We start from the raw sequence: 8218 nt of genomic DNA, 5'->3' as shown, positions 1-8218 counted from the left end.
TGGCAGTGGACTTTTTTTTTTTTTTTAAGATTTTATTTATTTATTTGACAGAGAGAAAGAGAAAGAGAGCACAAACAGGCAGAGTGGCAGGGAGAGGGAGAAGCAGGCTCTCCGCTGAGCAGAGAGCCTCACTTGGGGCTCCTAGGATCATGACCTGAGATGAAGGCAGATGCTTAACAGACTTAGCCACTAGGCGCCCCATGATACTGTTTTGATTGAGGTATATTGAAGAAAAAACCTGGCTTCACACAGATCTGAAGTTAGAAAAGGGAGGATCTCACAGGTCCCCTGAAAGGTCTTGGGGACCCCCAGAGCCCTTGGACCACACACTTCAAGAACTGCTAAGCTGATCTAAGAAAGGAGGGTGCTAAATGCAGACTGTTTGGAAGGGCAAGCAGAACTGGCTGAGCCTCTAAGCCCAAATTTCAGAACCACACACCAGCGCTGGCTGGAGAAAAGAGCTTCTCCCCAAAATCCTAGTTGGCTGCCCCTCTCCCCTACAAGAACTTGCCACAGCCGCCACTGGAGAAGCCCGAGTCCCGGACGCTGCTGCCAACCACACTGACAAAGACTTGGTAGCTTTCCGTCCCTCATCTAACCTGTGTCTGCATCATTGTCCTATGTGGTTGGACACTGAAGTCAGATGCCTGCATATCCCAACGGAGGATAGGACATGTACTTTCATCGAATTCTGTGTGGGTTTGAGAGGCTCCACACTGGGGAACTTACCAGATGTGGAGATGGCATTCAAAAGATTTTGGTCAGATGTTACTTGTTGACCATTGTCATCTGAGAAAACTAGTTGGGAATCAGCTTTATTGGGGCATCAAAGTGCAAGACATGTAAAATGTAATGTAGGCCTGTAAAAACGTTTGAATGGTCCCTAAAACACATTGAATGTCTGTCTATTCCTGCTCATTTGAAGAATCCTTCCCTAAAGATTGGACATCTGAGCCTGTAATTTCTTTTTATGCCACTTACATAGCCTTGGTTATTGAATACGAACATTAGTTATGTGAAAGTTGCTTAAAATTCAGAAACAGCCCATATTCATTTAAAATACAGTCTAGATATATATAGGCCCGCATTTCTAACTTGGTCGTAGCAAGTGGAATCTTTTCTAAAGCCTTGAAACTGCAAGTACTCCTAATTAGCTGTTGCTAGTAAAAAGGAATCACGCACAGATTGAGAAGGGAGATTTTTGTTGATGCAGGTGTGAGGAGGAGATGAAAATCAAACAAAGGAACTTTTAGAAGCAACTTAGAACAGTGGAAGCTGAAAACATGCAAGGAAGAAAACTAGGGAAATGTCCTTGCAGGGCTGTCTTAGCCCCTTCGGAAAAATCTGAATTCTTAAACACGTTATAGACTAGACTGTACACATTGTCTCTCTCTCTTTTTTTTTTTTTTAATTTTATTTATTTGCGAGAGAGAGAGCACAAGTCCAGGGGAGAGGCAGAGAGAGAAGCAGACTCCCTATTGAGCAGAGCCCGATGTAGGGCTCCATCCCAGTACCCTGAGATTGTGACCTGAGCAGAAGGCTTAACCAACGAAGCCACCCAGGCACCCCTGTAATCATTAGGTTTTTTTTAAGATTTTATTTATTTATTTGAGAAGAGAGACACAAGGAAAGAGGGAACACAAACAAGGGGAGTTGGAGAGGGAGAAGCAGGCTTCCCACTGAGCAGGGAGCCCAAAGTGGGCCTCTATCCCAGGACCTTGGGATCATGACCTGAGCTGAAGGCAGATATTTAAGGACTGATCCACCCAGACGCTGCCCCTCCCCCATAACCATTATCTTAAAACATTGTACATTTCCTAGCCTAGAGGTCACTGTACTCAAGTAGGCATCTTCAACTTTAGAGATACATAATGTTTGGATTCTTTGGTTTAACAGAAGATCTCATATTCTCTCTCATCCCTAAGTCAATGACTCAGGTGAATCCCTTATTTTTTTAAAAAAAGCTTACATGGATTTTATTTTGATGGCATCCTCTCATTTTCGGCTGGTTAGAAATGTCAAACTTCTGAGTGGATTGGCCCATATCAAACCCAAACCCTTGATTATGTGACCCTCTGCCATTATATACCTACATAATAAATGTTTCAACTGGGCAGAACAATCTTTTTATTTCCTAATTTTAGACAGATAGATTCATGCTGACTAGAATGCCCCCTGCCTTTCTTTATGAACATATCTTTTCTCTCTTCCTTCAGTTCTTTGCTGGAGTGAGGCTAGGTATAAATTACACGAGTGAAAATAACTTTCTCTGCCTTAAAATATATATGTGTGTGTGTGTGTGTGTGTTTGTGTGTGTGTGTATGATCATGTTTGATTTTAATGTTTTTCCATGTAATGAATCCTGACCACCTCTAGTCAAGTCTGTCACTGCAGCAGCAACTTGTCCCTGTCTCAGAGGCCATGGCTGCCCTGCATGACACTGCCCCGCATTTTTGTCTACTACTGGTGGTTGTGTTGACTTGGCCCTTGTCCTCTTTTCCAATGTTCTGTGCTTTTCTGTTCTGTGGGGGTTAGAATACCAAAAAGGATGAGGGTTCTGAGTGCACATTCTGCCAATTAGATGCACTCGATGGGATTTGAAAGGGGATGTGAGGCAGGGCTCACAGTCATCCTGCTGCGAGCTCATACCTCGGGCAGGCACAGTGCTCAGACTCTAGATTGACCTGCAGTGGCACTGCAGGGTCTAGTCCCCAACCGTGTGGGGTCATGAGGCATCACAATAGTGACATCTGTGACTTCAGATTCCTGAGTCACTACTGTGTTAGCATATTGTACTGAACAGGTCTGCACAGAGACTTTTTTCTTCCTTTTTTTTTAATTATTTTTTTATTTTTATAAACATATAATGTATTATTAGCCCCAGGAGTACAGGTCTGTGAGTCACCAGGTTTACACACTTCACAGCACTCACCATAGCACATACCCTCCCCAATGTCCATAACCCCACCACCCTCTCCCTATCCCCTACCCCTGGCAACCCTCAGTTTGTTTTGTGACATTAAGAGTCTCTTCGCATAGAGACTTCTAATTCCCCACCCTGCTCATTGTGGCTTAAGTGATATCCACTCCCTGCCATAGGCTGGTTTGGCCATCTCTTTCTTGAAGTTAGTCCTGGAAGTTCATTCTAGTGTCTGCCCACCCAGCCCTTCCAATGTCGTCACTTCAATACCTTTCCATTTAGAGTAACTAGAGAGGTTTCTGTTTCCTACAAGGACTCTGACTGTCAAGGTATTTATCTGTGGGTTAGACTACAATGTCACATTCCATTTTGTTCTAGATTCTGCGCTTGCTTTTCTTTATGTATCTGGAGCTACTTGACCCCCACCCACATACCAATCCCCACTGCCGGCGACTAATAAGAGGTCCAGGAAGACAAAGAGAAACAGTGTAGAAATTATTAGAGTCAATGCAAGACTATTTAGTAGAATCAAAGAATATATCACCAGACTAAAGAGACCCTCCAGCACTGATTCCAAGTCAAAATGAAAACTCAGACTATCAGGGATAATAAAAAATCTTCCAAAGAAGAGGAAAAAATGTCACAAAGGGAAAAAAAACAAATGGTACCAAGCTTTCCAACAGGATACTGGAAAATAGTGAAGTAATCTGATCCAAATTTTGAAAGTAAAATTTTTTCATTTAGAACTCAGTGCAGCCTACCATACCCATCACGTGCAAGCATAGAATATGCACAATCAAGTATGAGAATAAAAATATTTTCAGACAGCAAAGCCCAGGAAAGAAGTTTTACTCTCGTATGCTGCATCTTAGGAAACTGCTGGCGGATGTGCTTTAGCAAAAAAAGGCATAAGTACCGCCCCCCCCCCGCAAAAAAAAACAACACATGGGGTCGAGGAAGAAGAGATTCAACCCAAGGGATGCAATAAAGGAAGATTCTAGAGCACAGCTGAGCAACAGCCCAGAGAACAACCAGTCTAGACAAGACAGACTAAGGTGGGAGATGTGTGGAAGGGAGATACGAAAGAGAAAGGAAAATGGAAGGGACATTCTTTAATTTGCTTGAGCAAGAAATAAATTGGAAAGCATCTGAGAAATGTTGGAGAATTTAAGAAACATCAACAAGAACCTAGAAAACTATGCAAACAAAAAGGAGACAATTTTTAAATTATTAACTCTAAGAAAAACACAACTTTGTACAGAAAAGGACATGTATCTACACTACACTGCCTGACTCAGAAGGTAACTGAGAACGCATGTAACAATTACATAATTATAACCGTTTTTAAAATGTTGATTTGAATATTTTTCAGTCATGACTTACTTTTTCAGTCAACGACTTACCAGTCATTATTTACCATGACTTACCTTATGGGGAGAAGGGGAAAAATTGGGCAGAGGATGATCGTGTCAGAGAGCTGAATCTAGCACTCCACACTAATAAGAAGTCGGGAGGTAATTGCTAAAATTGATCAGTCCAGAGATAACAAAGTGTGAATGTCATGTAGAAAGAGGGAGGTAAATACTGGAAGAATCAACTGGAAGAATGGAGAGTGGTTGTCCCTGGATGTGAATTGGCTGGGCAGGAACTGCTCTTTTTCATTAGAAGCTCTAGTTCTTAAAATAAATGAATATATTAGTTGTCATATTAAGAACTTACCAAGGTTTCTTGGGGGGAAATTCAGAAAACAGAGTATAAAGAAGAAAATGAAAATGATCTATGAAACCTCTATACCCACTTAACCTTTGGTGAATTGTCCTTCAATGGTCTTAAATATATGTAGATTTATTTTTTATATAGGCATTATCCTAATAATTTTCATAGCCAAAATTTTACTATTTTAATCTTCACTTTCTTAATCACAAGTGATGTTAAACACTTCTCCCTATGTTTGTCAGCCTTTTGCATTTTGTTTCCTCTGTTAATTGCTTTTACTTGTCTCTTACTCTTTCTTTTGGATATTGATCTTTCTATTATCAGTTTGTATGAGATTTTGCTCTTCAGTTTTGCTTGTTTATGCTGAAATGTTTATTTTTATGAGGACTTTTTCATTGTGGTTATTTTGGTATAACTTGGCCTCTATGACCTTAACTTATTAATATCCTTTCACAAATTCCTTTGGTGGTTCTTGCCCACAATGAAGTCCCAAGTTCTTTGTCCTTCCTGGTCTGGCCCTTGATATCTGTTTGGGGCTCTCTTCCACAGGCCTCCCTCCATTCCCATCAAGACCTATCATTCAAAGCCTCTCAAAAAGGCTTTCCAATATCTCCACACCTTGAGAGATAAACATGCTTTCTGCCTGAAATGGCTTTTCTTTACTGTCTGTCTAGAAAACACCTTTGATCTACACCTCACCTTCTTTACTATCTTTTCTGTGTTCTTTTCACATTCAACTATTACAAATGTATTAACGTGTTTTAGAATTAACTGTCAATTCTGTCTCCTTCATTGATATGTGGGCTTCCTTATCTGTCTTTGTTCAGCTTTGTATCCCCAATTGCAGCACAGTGCTGGGTACGTAGTAAACACTCAATGAATGTTGGCTCAGTGTTGAATAATTCAGTATTTGTGGTAGGCAGAATCCCACAATGGCCCTGAGGTTTCCTCCCCATGATGTACGTGTGCTGTCCCTCCCCCTCCAATGCAGGTAGGGCCTGTGACTATAATGAGATCGTCCATCTCTTGATTAGGTTGCATTATATGGCAAAGGTGTTGGAAGTTATTCTAGTGGTCACATTACCATTGTGACAGACTCCACAGTAGCCAACTGGAGGGAAAGTCCCCTGCTGGCTGTGAAGAAGTAAGAGGCTAAGCTGGGAAGGTGCCATAAACTAGAGGCATATGGTGCCATATGCTAGAACCACGAATTCACTCTGCTGAGACCCTAAGCAGAGGACCTATTCCAAGGTAGCTGTGGATAAGTGTGTGCTGCTTTAAGCCACTAAGTGTCTTGTAATGTCTTATGCAGCACTAGACAACTGATAGGGCATTCAAGCTGCTATTACTAGGGCAATGGGGCCTTGAATCACAGGAGCAATGACTAGGCAGGCTTTAAGACCTTATAGTTTCGATAACTGGATCCTGGTTTTGATTATTTGTATACAAAATTCCCTCAAAGACCTGCCTTGCCAAACTCTCACCACTGTCTTAAGAGAAGCAAAGCCCTACTACCCATAGGCATTCCCTGTGCTAACCCCCTATTGACCAACAATTTAGTTACCGCTCTTGGATTCTTCTTGCCATGTTCTGTCCACATATACTAGCAGTCCTGTTACTTTGCAGTGACTCTCCCTTCCCTATGGAACCACATGTGTGAGCTACCACTTACTATTCACTGTGATAACTTTTATATGCTGCATTAAGCCTGCTTGACTGAACCCTCAATAACCCACAGTCTGGTCTTGTCACAGCCCATAAGGTAGATCTGTTTCCTTCTCAGACTCCCTTCTAATAGCAGTTCTAATATTCTAGAATTGGGCCAGTTGGGTCCGTTGGGTGCTATAAGATGATTAATCCAAGTCATTAAAAGAACATTTAAACATATAATGCTATTTGCTTTAATTTAGAAAATATGATGAGAAACATTTTTACAACTTTGAATTGCTATAAAAGTGCCCCAAATTCTTCTGATTTATTTAATAAATAGTTGATTTATTAAATAAAAATATACTGTTTTTTTTAATTTTTATTTATTTATTTGACAGAGAGAGATCACAAGTAGGCAGAGAGGCAGGCAGAGAGAGAGGGGGAAGCAGGCTCCCTGCTGAACAGAGAGCCCAATGCGGGGCTCGATCCCAGGACTCCGGGATCATGACCTGAGCCGAAGGCAGAGGCTTTAACCCACTGAGCCACCCAGGCGCCCCCAATATACTGTTTTTGTTTTTTTTTAAACACTCTAAATACTAAAAGATTTAGAATGTTTTATGATCTCTAATGTTGATAAAAGATGGATAACAAAGAGTTCCACTTGAGTTGCAAGGGCAAGTGATTTAAAAAGATAGGTAGTGGTTAGGGAAGGCGTAGTTGGGGCAGGTCAAGTTAATGTGCTGCTTGAGTGAAGCCAGAGGGGCTGGGGAGGGCTGGCGAGTGCCACATCGTGAGGAATTCAACCCAGTAATGGACTTGGTCTCAAAATGTCTGAGACTGGGCCTGGTCTTAGCATCATTCATAACAGGATATGAGCTGAGCTCTGAGGCAGTTCCCCTCATTTTCCGTAAATGAACCAAGAACTTCAGGATACGTAAGACGGACCCCACTTACTTTTCAGAACCACTAAATTCACTTAAACTACTCACATTGTGTTTAATTTTTTAAAGCAATCTAAAAAGAATTTACTAGAAACGGGAATCTGTAAGTACAGCAAGTGCCAAAATAACAGAATAAAGCTTCTTTACCGTGTTCAGATGCCTTCCAAAACTTAGGATAATTAAAATGTAAGAGGCAAAAATAATTTCAGAAAAGAATAATGCTGACATTTTCAGATACTTCACCAAAGCAAAGCTCCTCTTCTGGTGTGTGGCAGCCTGACTTAGATGAGCACCGGGGGGGGGGGGGAATGAGCTGCTGCTGACTTCCTGCCAACTCCTTCACCCACCCCCACATGCAGGCAACCATAGACCTTGTGACCACACCAGGGTCAAGTCACTACAAAGATGCTCAGGCGTGAAATGTCGCATCTATTTCGGTAATCGAAATACAAGATATTTCCCTATTTTCCCCTAGATAAATTTTTTAGGACGCTCTCAGAATCGGTTCAAGACCTACATATCACGGTTTAGTTTAAGCCCTCTCAGAAAATGTGCTTTTCTCCAAACTTTTCCATCCTGCTCTTTGTAATATTACTCACATTAGAGTCACTTCCAAAAGGCCCTCTAGAGGGGTACCTGGGTGGCTCAGTGGGTTAAAGCCTCTGCCTTCGGCTCAGGTCATGATCTCAGGGTCCTGGGATTGAGCCCCACATCAGGCTCTCTGCTGAGCAGGGAGCCTGCTTCCCTCTCTCTCTCTCTCTGCCTGCCTCTCTGCCTACTTGTGATCTCCCTCTCTGTCAAATAAATAAAATCTTAAAAAAAAAAAAAGGCCCTGTAGGTACAAACTTGCACAGTTAACGGTATTAAGGCACATGTTAACACGTGTATAACTCATTAGGATGTGTTAATTACTTTCAATAAATCCATTGCCACTTGGCATTAAGCAGTGTCCCGTGAAAAGAGACCAGACATCAACCTTATTATTGTTGCT

The sequence above is a fragment of the Mustela putorius genome, unplaced genomic scaffold, assembly GCF_011764305.1.
Source record: "Mustela putorius furo isolate JIRA1106 unplaced genomic scaffold, ASM1176430v1.1 tig00003927_pilon_pilon_pilon, whole genome shotgun sequence".
Classification (NCBI taxonomy): Eukaryota; Metazoa; Chordata; class Mammalia; order Carnivora; family Mustelidae; genus Mustela; species Mustela putorius.
Note: the sequence above shows the minus strand (reverse complement) of the source record.